General features: G+C 38.8%; 1 long non-coding RNA gene across 1 annotated transcript in view; it reads left to right on the top strand.

Moving 5' to 3' along the window:
* Positions 1 to 15547, top strand: part of LOC111095048 — a 71778-nt gene extending 56231 nt beyond the window's left edge. Inside the window, exon 3 of the long non-coding RNA XR_005356546.1 lies at positions 12341 to 15547. This is a non-coding gene — a long non-coding RNA (uncharacterized LOC111095048). The remainder of the gene's footprint in view (positions 1 to 12340) is intronic.
* Positions 15548 to 15757: the final 210 nt, after the last annotated feature.

Raw genomic sequence — 15757 nt, 5'->3', positions numbered from 1 at the left:
CAGGTGAGATGAGTCTGGGTGTTGGGAAAATGCTTTATCATTCAGATATTTTTATATACACAGACTTAATTCAATAGCTGGAGTTCCTCCTTTCTCATTGGCTGTTCCTTCTCAGTTTCATTTGCATACTTTGCCTTCAATCAGTCATTAAATACAGGATTCCTGAAATCTCATTCCTCGCTCTCCTCCCTTTTTATTCTTTACTCTGTCCTTAGGTTATCGGATTCATGTCTCACAAATCTACATTTCCAAACCCTCTCTTCCAAGCACCAGATCCTGTCTCCAGCTGGGTACCTGCCCTCATCGTAGATGTCCCAAATAATTCTCATACTAAACGTTCTGAATCAGACTAAAGGAACTTCTCCTTGTGGTTGCTTGAATGGACTTGGAGGACCTGGCTCTTTCCAACATCCTCCATCTTACAGCCACTGTATTACCTGGTTATGCAACCTGGAAACCTAGGACTAATCTTCATTATCTCCTCATCTAATCTATTACTACTAGTGTTTCTTGGAGAATTGATAAAGTTTGCTAATCAGTCTACCCACAGACATTCTGCCTTCCTTATTCTTGTTTTTTTTAATTACAGACAGAGAAATCGTGAAAAAAATTTTATTAAATTTTTTATTTTAATTCCAGTATTGTTAACATACGGTGTTATATTAGTTTCAGGTGTACAATATAGCGACTCAACAATCCTATACATTCGTTATTTAGTGTTCATCATGAAGGTATTCTTGCTCTCCTTCACCTCTTGCACCCATCTCCTCACCCATCTCCCTTCTGGTAATCATCAGTTTGTTCGCTAGAGCTAAGAGTCCATTTCTTGGTTTGTCTCCCTCTCTTTTTTTTCCCCCTTGCTTATTTGTTTTGTTTCTTAAATTCCACAGATTAGTAAAATCATGTGATATTTGTCTTTCTCTGATTAAGTTATTATGCTTAGCATCATACTGTCTACCTCCATCCATAATGTCACAAATGGCAGGATTGCGTTATTTTTTATGGCTGAGTAATGTTTCAGTGTGTGTGTGTGTGTGTGTGTGTGTGTGTGTGTGTATCAGATCTTCTTTATCCATTCATCTGTCAGTGGACACTTGTGCTGCTTCCATAATCTGCCTATTGTAAATAATGGTGCTATAAACATAGGGCTGCATGTTGATTTGATTTTGTGTTTTCGTATTTTTGCAGTTAATACCCAGTAGTGCAATTACTGGATTGTAGGATAGTTCTATTTGTAACTTTTTGAGGAAACTCCATACTGTTTTCCAGAGACCAGTTTGTATTCCCATCAGTAGTGCAAGTGTGAGGTGATATCTCATTGTAGTTTTGATTTGTTTTTCCTTAATAAGTGATGTTGAACATCTTTTCATGGGTCTGTAAGCCATCTGGATGTCTTCTTTGGGGAAATGTCTATTCCGGTCCTCTGCCCATTTTTAGATTGGGGGGTTTGTTTTTTTGGTGTTTAGTTGTGTCAGTGCAATATATATTTTGAATACTAGCTCTTAATTGGATATGTCATTTGCAGTATCTTCTCTTAATTGCCATTTAGTTTTTGGGATCATTTCCTTTGTTGTGCAGAAACTTTTCATTTTGATGTAGTCCCAATAGTTTATTTTGGCTTTTGTTTCCTTTGCTTTAAGAGGCATACCAGGAAAAATGTTGCTGCAGCCACTGTCAGAAACATTACTGTCTGAGCTCTCTTTTAGGACCTTTATGGTTTCAGGTCTCATATTTAGGTTCTTGATCCATTTGAAGTTTAGTTCTTTTTTTTTTTTTTAAGATTTTATTTATTCATCAGAAACAGAGAGATGTGTGAGAGACAGAGACACAGGCAGAGGGAGAAGCAGGCTCCATGCAGGGAGCCCGATGTGGGACTTGATCCCGAGACTCCAGGATCACGCCCTGGGCCAAAGGCAGGGGCTAACCCACTGAGCCACTCAGGGATCCCCTGGAGTTTAGTTCTGTGTGTTGTAAGAAAGTGGTCCAGTTTTGTTTTTTTGCATGTTACCATCCAGTTTTCCCAACACTGGATGAAGTGTTGAAGAAGGAAAACACAGTTTTCTTCAACACTTGTTGAAGAGACGGTCTTTTTCCCATTGCATATTCTTTACTTCTTTGTCAAAGATTAATTGACCATATAACCATATTAAGTGGGTTTATATCTGAGTTTTCTATTCTGTTCCATTGATGTGTCTACTTTGTGCCAGTAACATACTGTTTTGATCACTACAGCTTTATAATATAACTTGAAGCCCAGAATTGTGATGCCTCCAGCTTTGCTTTGCTTTTTCAAGGATCTTTTGTGATTCCATACAAATTTTAGGATTATTAGTTCTAGATCTGTGAAAAATGCTGGCAGTATTTTGATAGGAATTGCATTAAGTCTATAGATTGCTTTGGGTATATATTTTAACAATATTTGTTCTTCCAATCTGTGAGCATGGAATGGTTTGCCATTTTTTTGTTTCATTTTCAAATTCTTCCATCAATGTTTTATAGTTTTCAGAGTACAGGTCTTTCACCTCTTTGAGTTAGGTTTATTCCTAGGTTATTTTATTATTTTTGGTAGAATTGTAAATGGGAATATTTTCTTAATTTCTCTTTCTGCTGTTCATTATTAGTGTTTAGAAATGCACCAGATTTCTGTACATTGATTTTGTATCCTGTAACTTTACTGAACTCCTCATATGTCAGTTCTAGTAGTTTTTGGCGGAGTCTTCAGGATTTTCAATATAGAGAGTCATGTCATCTGCAAGTAAATGTTTTGCTTCTTTCTTACCAATTTGGATGCCTTTTATTTCTTCTTGTCATCTAACTGTTGTGGCTAGGACTTCTAGTACTATGTTAAATAAAAGTGTTTAGAGTGCACATCCTTGTTTTGTTCTTGACCTTAGGGAAAATGGTTTTTCATCATTAAGAATGTTTGCTGTGGGTTTTTCACTTGAGGACTTTATTATGTTGAGGTATGTTTCCTCTAACCCTACTTTGTTGAGAGTCTTTTTAATGAATAAATCTTGTACCTTGTCAGATGCTTTTCTACATCTGCTGAAATGATCATATACTTTTAATCCTTTTATTGATGTAATTTGTCACATTGATTTATGAATATTGAACCACCTTTGCATCCCAGGAAGGGTGAAAGGTGATCATGGTGAAAGATTTTTTTAATGTATTGTTGGATTTAGTTTGCTATTATTTTGTCGAGGATTTTACATCTGTGTTTATCAGAGATATTAGACCATAGTTCTCTTTCTGTGGTGTCTTTATCTGGTTTTGGTATCAGGGTAATGCTGGCTTCATCAAGTGAATTTGGAAATTTTCCTCCCTCTTCTGTTTGTTGGGATAGTTTGAGAAGAACAGATGTGAACTCTTCTTTAAATTTTTGGTAGAATTCACCTATGAAGCTGTCTCATCCTAGACTTTTGTTAGTTTGGAGGTTTTTTTTGTTTTGTTTTGTTTTGTTTTTTTACTGATTCAATTTCATTGCTGGTAATCAGTTTGTTCAAGTTTTCTGTTTCTTCCTGCTTCAGTTTTGGTAGGTTATGTGTTTTTAGAAGTTTACCCATTTCTTCTATGTTGTCCAATTTATTGGCATATAATTTTTATAATATTCTCTTAAAATTGTTTGTATTTCTGTTGTGTTGGTTATTTCTCCTTCTTCATATGTGATTTTGTCCAAGTTCTCTCTCTTTTTAGGCAAGTCTTGCTAGAAGTTTATCGATTTTGTTGATGTTTTCAAAGAGCCAATTCCTGGATTCATTGATATGTTCTTGTTTTCTTAGTTTCTGTATCATTCATTTCTGCTCTAATCTTTATTATTTCCTTCCTTCTCCTGGTTTTAGGCTTTGTTTGCTAATCTTTTTGTAGCTCCTATAGGTGTAAGGTTAGATTGTCTATTTGAGATTTTTCTTGGTCCCTGAAGTAGGCCTATATTGCTCTGAACTTCCCTCTTAGAATCGTTTTTGCTGCATCCCAGAGGTTTTGGACCATTGTGTTTTCTTTTCTGTTTGTTTCCATGTACTTTTTTATTTCTTTTTTTGATTTCTTTGTTGATCCATTCATTGTTCAATAGCATTCTATTTTATTTATTTATTTATTTATTTATTTATTTATTTATTTATTTATTTATTTTAAAAGATTTTATTTAGGGATCCCTGGGTGGCGCAGCGGTTTGGCGCCTGCCTTTGGCTCAGGGCGCGATCCTGGAGACCCAGGATCGAATCCCATATCAGGCTCCCGGTGCATGGAGCCTGCTTCTCCCTCTGCCTGTGTCTCTGCCTCTCTCTCTCTCTCTCTCTCTCTGTGACTATCATAAATAAATTAAAAAAATAAAAAAAATAAAAAAATAAAAGATTTTATTTATTTACTCATGAGAAACAGAGAGAGGCAGAGACATAGGCAAAGAGAGAAGCAGACTCCATGCCAGACGCCTGATGTGGGACTCGATACTAAGACTCCAGGATCATGCTCTGGGCCAAAGGCAGACACTTTTAACTGCTGAGTCACCCAGACATCCCTGTTTAGTAGCATATTATTTAACCTCTATATATTTGTGGTCTTTCCAGATTTTTTTCTTGTGAGTGATTTTTAGTTTCATAGTATTATGGTCATAAAAATGCATGATATGACTGAATTTGTTGAGATTTGTCTTGTGGCCTAGTATGTGATCTCTTCTGGAGTATGCTCCATTTGCATTTGTAAAGAATGTGTATTCTGCTCTTTTAGGATAGAATGTTCTGCATTGTTCTGTTAAATCCATCTGGTCTAGTATGTTATTCAAAGCCACTGTTTCCTTTTTGATTTTCTGTTTGGATGATGTGTCCAGTGATGTAAGTAGAATGTTGAAGTCGCTTACTGTTACTGTATTACTATTGATTAGTTCCTTAATGTTTGCTATTAACTACTATATTTAGTTGGGTGCATAAATATTTACAATTGTTATTTCTTCATGCAACTTTTTTTTTTTTTTAAGATTTTATTTATTTATTCATGAGACACACACACACACACACACACAGAGAGAGAGAGAGAGAGAGAGAGAGAGGCAGGGACACGGGCAGAGGGAGAAGCAGGCCCCATGCAGGAAGCCCAATGTGGGACTCTATCCTGGGATTCCAGGATCATGCCCTGGGCCAAAGGCAGGCGCCAAACCGCTGAGCCACCCAGGGATCCCTTCATGCAACTTTTGATCTCAGAGTCATAGAGATTACTTAATATATATAAAAAAAAAAAAAAAAGAAAAATTAAGGGCTGCCTGGCTGGCTAAGTCAGTGGAGCATGTGACTCTGGATCTCAGAGTTGTGGGTTCAAGCCCCATGTTGTATGTAGAGACTATTTAAAAATAAAATCTTGGGGGGAAAAAGTAATTATTATATTTCCTTGTTGGATTGTCCTCTTTATTATTGGTGTCCTTCTTTGTTTTTTGTTATAGTCTTTGTTTTAAAGTCTGTTTTGTCTGATAAAAGTATTGCTGCCCTGGCTCTTTTGACATCCGTTTGCGTGATAATTGTTTCTCTATCCCCTCACTTTTATCTGCAGATGTCTTTGAAATGAGTCTGAAATGAGTCTCTTGTAGGCAACATATAAATAGGTCTTGTTTTTTTTTTTTTTTAAATCTACTCTGTCACCCTCTGTCTTCTGATGGAGCACTTCGTCCACTTCGTCCATTTACATTAAAGGTAATTATTAGTAAATATGTATTTATTGCCATTTTGTTACTTGTTTTTTGGTTGTCTTTGTAATTTTTCTTTAATCTTCTCTTGCTCTCTAATGGTTTGCTGGCTGTCTTTAGTGATGTATTCCTTTCTCTTTATTTTTTGCGTATATATTACTGGATTTTGATTTGTGCTTACCATTAGGTTTAACATCTTCCGCATATAGCAGTCTATGTTAATTTGATGGTGCTTTAAGTTTCAACCACTCTTCGCTCCTCTCCTCCCATATGTTAGGTATATGATGTCATATTTTACATTCTTCTATTTTGTGAATCCCTTGACTAATTTTTATAGATACACTTTTTTTTTTTTCTTATTGCTTTTGTGATTCCTACTTTGCACATTCTCACTGTCTGTCTTCTCAAAGAATCCCCTTTGATATTTCTGTCAGGGCTGGTTTAGTGGTCATGAATTCCTTTAGTTTTTGTTTGAGAAATTCTCTCTCCTTGCATTCTGAGTAATAGCCTTGCTGGATAGAGGCATATTTTGCCCTTTTAGCACTTTGAATATATCATGCCCCTGTCTTCTAGCCTGCAAAGTTTCTGCTGAGAAAACCCCTGATAGATTTCTAGTATTTCCCTTGTATATACTTGTCATCTTTTCTCCTACTGCTTTAAAAATTTTTTTCTTTATCATTGCCTTTTGCCATTTTAATTACTGTGTCTTAGCGTGGACCTCCTTGGTTTGATTTTGTTGAGGGTTCTCTGTATCTCCTGAATATGGATACCTGTTTCCTTTCCCAGATTAGGGAAATTATCAGCTACTATTTCTTCAACTAAATTTTTTGCTCCCTTTTCATTTTTTTCTTATTCTGGGATCCCTATAATTTAAATGTTATAATGCTTGTTGGAGTTGCTGAGTTCTCCAAATTTATTCTCAGTTTGCATAATTTTTTTCTCTTACTTGCTCATCTTGATTCCTTTTCATTACTTTGTCTTCGTGGTCATTAATTCATTCCTCTGCTCCTCTAGCCTGTTATGTATTCTATCAAGTGTATTTTTTATTTCATTTATTGTGTTCAGCATCTCTGATTGGTTCTTCTTTTTTTTTTTTTTTAATCTCTGTTAAGGATCTCATTGTTGTCCTCCAGTTTTTTCTCAAGTCCAGTGAGTATCTTTAAGATTTTTTAAATTTGTTTATTCATGAGAGACAGAGAGAGAGAGAGAGAGAGAGAGAGAGAGGCAGAGACACAGGCAAAGGGAAAAGCAGGCGCCACGCAGGGAGCGCGACGCAGGACTCGATCCCAGGACTCCAGGATCATGCCCTGGGGTGAAGGCAGGCACCAAACTGCTGAGCCACCCAGGGATCCCCCATGATCATTACTTTAAATTCTCTATAAGGCATGATACTTGTATCTATTTTGCTTAGGTCTCTTGCTGTAGTTTTGTCCTGTTCTTTCATTTGGGCCATATTCCTCTATCTTCTCATTTTGTTTGACTCTCTGTATCTTTTTCTGTTTTAGGATAGTCAGCTACTCTTCCTGCCCTTGCAAATAATGGCCTTATGAAGGAGTTCTGTAGTGCAGTGTCCTCTGTTCCCCATGATCTGGTGCTTCAGGGAGTGTATGTGTGTGTTGCCTATGTTCTGTGTATCCTGGCTGCTTTTTCCTCCAGTTCAGTCACCTGCAGAGGTCCTCTTTGCCTGTTGTGGGCAGTGTGTGGCCCTAGCCAGGGTGGAACGCATTTTAACATTGTGCATGCTGGTCTGCTTGCAAAATGAGACATGCTTCTGCCCATGGAACCAACATCCCACAAAACACAAGGGTCAGAGTCGTGGTGTCCACAAGGTTTGCATCTGTCTCCTGTGGAGGGGCCCTGCAGCACAGGGACTGAGGCAAACTGACTGGAAAGGGTGGGTTGGAGGAAGTGGGGAGACGGGAGGCTTGGTGTAACCAAGTTAAATAGCAGGTTTCAGTGCTGCCCTGGTTCCTACAGGTGACCATATGTTTATGCTGGAGCAGATGACAATAAAATGGCACCTGCCAGATCCTTTATTCCTGGAGGGCTCTCTTTGCAATCTCATACTCTTAGATGAGTACAGAGCTCCCCCTCTTCTATGCCCAGTTTCAAAACTGCTGCTTCTGTGCTATATCTGCATGGGCTGTTTGTCTGCTGTTTCTTTAGGGCAGGGACTCAGCTTCCTACATGCTCTGGGCTCTTCCAGAGTTGAACCACTAATTTTTAAAATTCTGGGGTTTAAGTCCTGCTGGTTGTAAGAACTCATGAAATTCAGCCTCTCTTGCTTTCAAAATCAAATGTTAGGGGGGATCCACCTTTTCCTTGTGGGCTTGCCAGTGTGACAATCTGTTTCTTACCCTTCTCTATGCCACTGGCTTCCTCCTGACTGCAGAGAGTCTGTTAAGCTCCCAAACCATGTCTCTGCTCTTAATACCTTCTTCAGTATAGCCTCCTTTCTACTTTCATTTGTGGAGTTTGTTCTGTCAGTCTTTGAGTCTTTTTCTGGTTATTTATGCTGATGTGTTATCTAATTGTATCTGTATGAGGTTAGCTTAGGAAATTCAATTTCTTAGCTTAAGAAGTTCAAACACTACTACAACAGTAAGAAGAAAAGCAGTAAACGGATTCAAGCATTCTAAGCTTTGTTGACATTCTCTCTGTTACTAGGACTTCTTCATGGGTCTTACAGTTCTATGTTAGACCATGAAACATTTGCATACACGTCGTCTTTAATGTCACTTTTATCTTTTTTATGGTTCAGATATTCATCTATACGTCTATACAGGAAAAAAAAAAAAGCTGTTTTTTTTTTTGTCCTTAAAAAAAAATAAATAAAAGGGTCCTGGGCAGCCCGGGTAGCTCAGCGGTTTAGTGCTGCCTTCGGCCCGGGGCCTGATCCTGGAGACCCAGGATTGAGTCCCACATCAGGCACCCTGCATGGAGCCTGCTTCTCCCTCTGCCTGTGTCTCTGCTTCTCTCTCTCTCTATGAATAAATAAAATCTTAAAAAAAAGGGGGGGTGTCCTCCTACTCTCTAGTGTCTTCTCAGCCTCCTCACAGAGAAATCCTTTTTAAAAATCTGATCATATCAGTATGATTGTTTCCCTGCCTATATCTTCAGTCTCATCTTACACTAAAACTATTATTCTGTATCATGCAGGACTCCCTTCACAAATTAGATGATATAATCAAGTTGGACAATTTAAGGAGAGGCTAATAAAGTTATAGGCAGTGTTAATGGCTGGACCACCTGATGCCTGAGGGGTTAGGAGGGGAAAAAGTTACTATAATCAGGAGATAGTAACTGTATAGAAACATTGCCTGATAGGAGTGGTGGCTTTAGGTAGAAGGAGGCAGATAATACATGATTATCTGTCAGGGAATGTGCTAAGGAAACAATTAACTTATTCTCTTTCTACCCTCTAGTCCAACCTGGTGCCTCTCATTGGTTGAACTCAACTGAAAGTGAGGTCCAAAAGAGACCATTGTGACAGTGCATCAGCCTCCAGGAGCCCTCCAGAATAGGGCAGAGAAGGCTAGATAATGGGCAAGGGAGAAATGGAAGGTAGTTAGGATACTTAGTAAACCAGGAAGAATTTCAAATATAGAAAGTATCAAAGCAAAATAAAAACCACTTCATACATTCAGTAAAAAACAATCATAACTGTAATACTTGAACTTCAGGTGGAACAATAATTTACTTGATGTGCCATGTACAGTTCTAGAACAAGACTTTCCAGGTATCGCAGAATTCCTTTTTCCACTCTCCACAACTACAAATTCTACTTGGTTATACCATCATCACTAAAACTCCCCTTTTCCAGACATTGGGCCTTTCCTCATATCTGTGTTAGTCAACCCAATTCACAAATATTCTCTCACTAAGCCTGGCCTAACCACTTTGGAGATTGTCTTTTTCTTCTCCTTCCCCTTCTCTTCCTTTTCCTCCTCCTTCTCCTCACCCCTTTCTTCCTTCTTCTTCAACTATGTTTTGCCTCTGAAATATTTCCCTCTGTTTTTCTCCTAATAGAAGAAAAGTCTGTTAGTTTTCTTTTTTAACATGTAAGGCATGTGTTGTTATTCTTTATTTAAAAAAATTAAAAATATGTAAACAAAAATCATAAAAATATTAACATTGAAACGAAGTGAGTTATTTAGATTAACTTGATATACCTCTTTAAGAAGCTATCAAGTGTTTTATAAATATTTGTCAGCTATTTAAATTGTGGCATTCTTATGGGAATGACTGTATGCTTGTGCTGACTATAATTAAAGTATTTTGGAAATACTTTCATGAATTTTACTTCTTGAAATTTGGCAGATTAGATGTTCCGAAAAACTCTCCTGCTATAAGCACCTAGAAAGGCTGCATAAGGTCAAATACACATCTGTTAAAATTTATAGATGTGCTCACAATAAACGGTAGAAAGCTTCAAGTGTCAAAAATGGAGAAAGAGAAAAGCCCGAGTGGGAGTGGTGCCCACAGGCTGCCCTAGGGCATCTCAAGTCTTGAGGAATCTAGAGAGGAGAGATTTAATGGCTATGAGGGGAGCTGAGCCTAGGTATAGGGCCTTTTCCATTTGGGGAGCTGGAATTTACACACCTGCATGAAGTCCAGACCCTCAAAATGTCAGTACTCTTTTTCTCTGTAGAAGAGAATGATACCTTTTTTAAAAATAAAAACTGATCTTAGATTTGGGGGGAGATATAAAATATAAATACCAAATTCTGCCTGTAGGAGGAAGGCAGGAGGGAGAGTAAAGGAAGTAAATGCAATAATAAAAAAAAAAGGTACACGCAGGGCTTCTAGTATATCTGCAGTGTTTTACCTCTTGAGGTATGTGCACCTGAGTTTGTTAGACTTTTTTTATTTGTGAAATACTTTAGAATGAAAGACCATAAAGAAAAAAATGAAGTTACAAAGTAGTGAGTATGGTATGTCTTTATCAGGTGCGCCATGTATATGTGTAGAACTTCTAGAAGGATATAAGGATGTACTCTTAAATATAGACTAAGACAAATTGCAGAACAATTCATATAGTAAGATAACAATTTAAAACATGAATCAATATTATTAGTACGTAAAGATACATATCCACATAATATGATAATTATAAAGAGATCATATATACAACATGTGTGTATATATATGTATAAATACATATATATGAAGTATATATATAAAAAGAGATTGCTAAACACCAAATTAAGTATAATGGTTATATTGCAGGGGAGGGTGGGGAAGACATCTAAAAAGGGCCGGTGGGGAAGACATCCAAAAAGGGCCACACTAGATGAATTGAACAACTTTGGCAATACATTGTCTCTTAAACTGAGTGGCAGTGCATGAGTTTTAGTTACGTTATTCCTCATTTCCCTTTTTGTTTCTTAAATATTATAAAATATACTGTAAAGCTTTTTTTTTTTTTTAATATCCCACCTATTTACTCGTGAGAGACACAGAGAGGGAGAGAGAGAGAGAGGCAGAGACACAGGCAGAGGGAGCAGCAGGCTCCATGTAGGAAGCCCAACGTGGGACTCAATCCCGGGTCTCCAGGATCAGGCCCTGGGCTGAAGGCAGTGCCAAACTGCTGAGCCACCTGGGCTGCCCCTGTAAAGCTTTTATAATGAAAGATTTTGGTGTCATAATCTCTCTGAACAGCACTTGGGCATGCTTGTGGCCCTGAGGAAGTGCTGATATTCTGATACCTTTAGAGACTGATCACTTCAGCTCAGAATACCTCTTTGATTTTTTCCCTAATGCAATGATTTATTTTACTAATAGTATTTATTGAGCTTCTACTATGTCCTAGTCCCTATTTTGGTTGTTAGATATATCAATGATTAAAACAGACAAACTATAATCTAGTAATATCAGATTCAAACAATTTCAAGAAAGTCTGGACTCTCCAAGAAAAATTGCTGAATAGACTCCCTTACCTGCTGTTAATGGGGTTGATAGATGGTTGGTAGAGAGTGCTGGATGGTTTTTGGGATTCATTTCTGAGAGTGCTATACATCCTCAAATAAACCTAGAAATCTTGAAATCTTGATTAAATCTGTATCAGCATTTGATAAAGTGTACCAATAATTACCATATCACACATTATTTGGGTAGACTCATCAGGCCTGGAGTACAACTGAATTAGAGTTAACTGAATATTATGCATTTTTCACTTACCAGTTGTCCTGATAAGGTAGTCTCGATATTGCTATGGTTTAGATTTGCATCCTAGAAAATAGGCAGGAATCTGCTTCTGAACCTGAGAAGTCACCATTGCCCTCCCTCCCAAGTATTGATTATGGTTTCTTTGTACCATATTGTTGACTGATTACAACTATCTTTTTCAAAGGAGTCATGCCCTCTTGGAAGAGTAAAAGTCTACTTGCTTGTTCAGTCCACCTATCCTTGTCACTTAACAAACCACCCAAAATGATGCCTTAAAACATTAGTCATTCATGAAGCCCAAAATCTGTGGATTAGGAATTTGAACAACACTCAGATAGCCCTCTCTTCTGCCCCATGGAGTCCTGGTTGGGTCACTCAGTTGTATTCACCTAGTAGCTACTTAGATTTGGAGAGTCCAAGAAGGATTCATTCATATGTCTGGTGCCTTACTTGTATTGATTGGTGTCTGAGCTCATTTGGGCCCCTCTCTTTCTTTTACAGTTTCAGGACTTCTCTACATGAGCTCTCCACAGAGTAACTGAACTTCTTACATGGTGGCTCAAGACTCTAAGAAAGTGTGTTCCTAGAGGCAGGAAGTGCAAGCTACGGGTCTCTGAAGATCTGAACTCCATATTGGCATAGCCTTACTCCCAATGTGTTCTCTCAGCCAGAGCAGTCACAGAAGATCGGATTCAAGGGTAGTGGATATATCTTCCTAACATACACAGGAAGAATGTTGATGAATTTGTGACAGTCTTTAATCCATCATATCATCCTTTTCCCCTATTAGCTAGTGAAACTGGGCTAGAGTCATTGGTATTCTTTGTCAGGGCTTCATACATAAGCTTAACACACTGAGATAAACAGAACTCCGTCTAAGTAGAATAGGTCAAAATGGGACTCATGCATTAAACTCCTTCTTAGGGTGCCTTTAACCAGAAGAAGGCAAGATAATGTCATGTTGGGCAGCAGGTTAGGCAGTTAGCTGGAACAATGACTCAACAACCAGGATTTAGAAATTAGAGCCAAAATGTCATCCCTACATTTCACTTCATTCCACTTAATGAATACTTTTTCAGTACCTACTACCTGCCAGTTACTACTAGACACAAGGGTGAGATACTTGTTCTCATGGATCCTATAGTCTGTTGGAGGTTAACAGTAAATGGGTAAATTATTTAGTAATCTACAAAATATGACAGATTTGGCAGGGAGTGAAAGTCTCTTGGTGGTCAGGAATAACTCTGTAGGAGTGGAAGTTTAGTCTGATTATCAGAGCAGTACAAATGAGCCAGTGTCAGAAGGAAGTACATTCTGGAAAGAGAAAGAAGTAAGTGCAAGGTAAGACAAACAGGATGAAGGGCAGTGTGTTTGGAGCACTATGAATGATGGGAGAGTTGTTGGAAATGAAAACAGAGAAAGATGGAGAAGTCAAATAATTGAGGGGCTGGAAAGCCATGGTCAGGAGTTTGGGTTGTATTTGGAGTATAAAAGGAAGCTGGTAAAGGAATTCGATTCAGCAGAGTGGTGTTACTTGATTGATGTTATAAAAATACCTCTAGCTACTGTGTGCAGAATGGACTGTGAGGGCATAGGTTAGTGAACCCTGTGTGTGCGTGTGTGTGTGTGTGTGTCCCCATGAGAAATGAAGGCTGGTTATTAATGATGGAGATGGAAACAGTAGAGGGATTCTAGAGATATTTAGGAGGAAACCCTAGTAGGGTTAGGTGATAGATTGGAAGGGTACAGAGGAACAGGAAGACGTCGAAGGGAGAGCTAAGTTTCTGGCAGCTAGGATCCACTGTCAGCTCACCTTCTCACCCAAGTTAGGACAGAATATTTAGATCATTATTTTCACTCATCACAAGCTTGCTTTTGAGAGTGAGGCTTCTGTATCACCATGTGGCTTCTGTAAATGCTACAGCAGTGAGCCCAGAAATGTTCAGAGACACTAAATATATTTTCAAAGTGCCTTTCAATCCACTAAGGGAAAAAAAAGAGGGGACATGCCTTCCTAACCCTTTCACTGTCAGCATATTAGGCTGAGCCAAGAAACATGAGCTTTCCCCCATGTGAGTGTCATAGAGCATCTTTGAAAAGAAGCTAACCTGATTATGAAAATGAAGTTGAGAGACTCAGGCTCCATGGGAAACTATGACTTGTTCCCCTGACACAGAAATAGCTCCAGGATACCTCACTTCCCTGCTGCATGATGCTGTTCCTCTTGATTTATTTTCTCAGATGAAGGAACATTGAATGATCACAACTCTAGCTTTGTGCCATCACAACCAGCTTTCATCAATCATAGACTCAGACACTGGACCGAACAAGTTGCCAGAAAAATATCTGAGTGAGAATTATTTTCTGGGGGTATCTTTACAATTCTTTCGATTGTAGTTTATCATTCTAGTCTGAGTAGGGGTGAGTTTGGACACCACGATAAAAAAAATAGGAGTTATGGATAGGCATACCCTGAAGACACAGCAATGGAGGGAAATGAATGTGCTCCACTAGCTGGGAAGTGCTTAGGTTCAAATTTTCAGCCTGCTTAGCTTCACTGCTTAGCTGCTTGTTCATCTCCCTTGTGTAAAAATGTCTATATTCATGTGAGCAACTCGTACAAACAAATCTAGGGATCAGAGTCAAAGCACTTTGATATTCAAAACTCTGTGGTCCTTTGCTCTAGCCAGTAAATTTTGCTTTGACTGAACTGCTTCTCCAGCTCTTCACGTTCAGCAATATGCTCTGCACAACTTACAGCAAGATGTTCTAGAATTATCTCTAAATCAATATAAAATGAGCACAAAAAAATAGAAATTTGCAGCCAGTGTCTTCTGTTCTGTCTCACCTTGCTAACAGTTCTAAAGACCTTCAGTGTGCAGACTAACTATCTGGCACGCAGGACCACTGCATGGAACACCACCAGTAGACATTCATACTGTATTGTCTTTGAGTCCCAGCCACTGGATAGTTAGCCGAGGGGTGGTGCCTTTCACCTGTCCCAAGGAAGTTGTGGAATGAGGCAGCCTTGTTGCTCACTATCCATGAATCATCTCACCAACCTACTAAAAGCGCCCTTCCTGCCTGTGGCATGACCTGTAGGGCATGACCAAGAATGACCTCCCAGCATTCTTGGGCTTACCCAGCTACAGACTTCGCCCAGATGGTGCTTCTATAACTTATGACTTGGCTTTTGTCCTGTTGTACTAGAACTCTACCCTAAGCCCCACCCAGCTCTTTTCATTCTCTTCTCTAGGGGACTTGGAATCTGTTTCCTGTAGCCACCCTGTGTTCTCTAGCACTTGGCTAGAGGCTTGGCTCAGCAAGCATAATTTGCCTTAGTCTACTCCAGAAATTCTTTCTGGCAAACCTCATTTGTCAGATCCAATTAACACCAAGGCCAGGTGTGCTTCCCCCTAGAACCCTGTGACTCGCCCTCTGTGAATTCATGCCTAGCCTTGATCCTGCCATTTTGGGCTTATTCCCTCCTTTTGTAGGATCACTTTTGAGGATCAGGTGGGCAACACTAGAAATGACATTATTCCATTTTAAATCCATATCATTGGACATCTAAGTGTGGGCAGAGTTACAAATAACTTCATTTAAGACCCTCTGCCAGCAAAGTTTTTTTTTTTTTTTAAGATTTTATCCATTTATTCATGAAAGACACAAAGAGAGAGAGAAAGAGAGAGAGAGAGGCAGAGACACAGGCAGAGGGAGAAGCAGGCTCCCTGTAGGGAGCCTGATGCAGGACTCAATCCTGGGACCTCAGGGTTATGCCCTGGGCCGAAAACAGGCACTCCAACTGCTCAGCCACCCAGGTGTCCCTGGCAGCAAAGTTTTAAAATTTAGTTGATGAAACATCAATAAATGCCACTATTTTATTTGTATTTGAAAGGACAAGTATTTGGAAGATAA

Source organism: Canis lupus, chromosome 3, assembly GCF_011100685.1.
Source record: "Canis lupus familiaris isolate Mischka breed German Shepherd chromosome 3, alternate assembly UU_Cfam_GSD_1.0, whole genome shotgun sequence".
In the NCBI taxonomy this organism is placed as follows: Eukaryota; Metazoa; Chordata; class Mammalia; order Carnivora; family Canidae; genus Canis; species Canis lupus.
The sequence above is the reverse complement of the archived record's forward strand: the minus strand, read 5'-3'. Positions and strand labels throughout refer to the sequence as shown.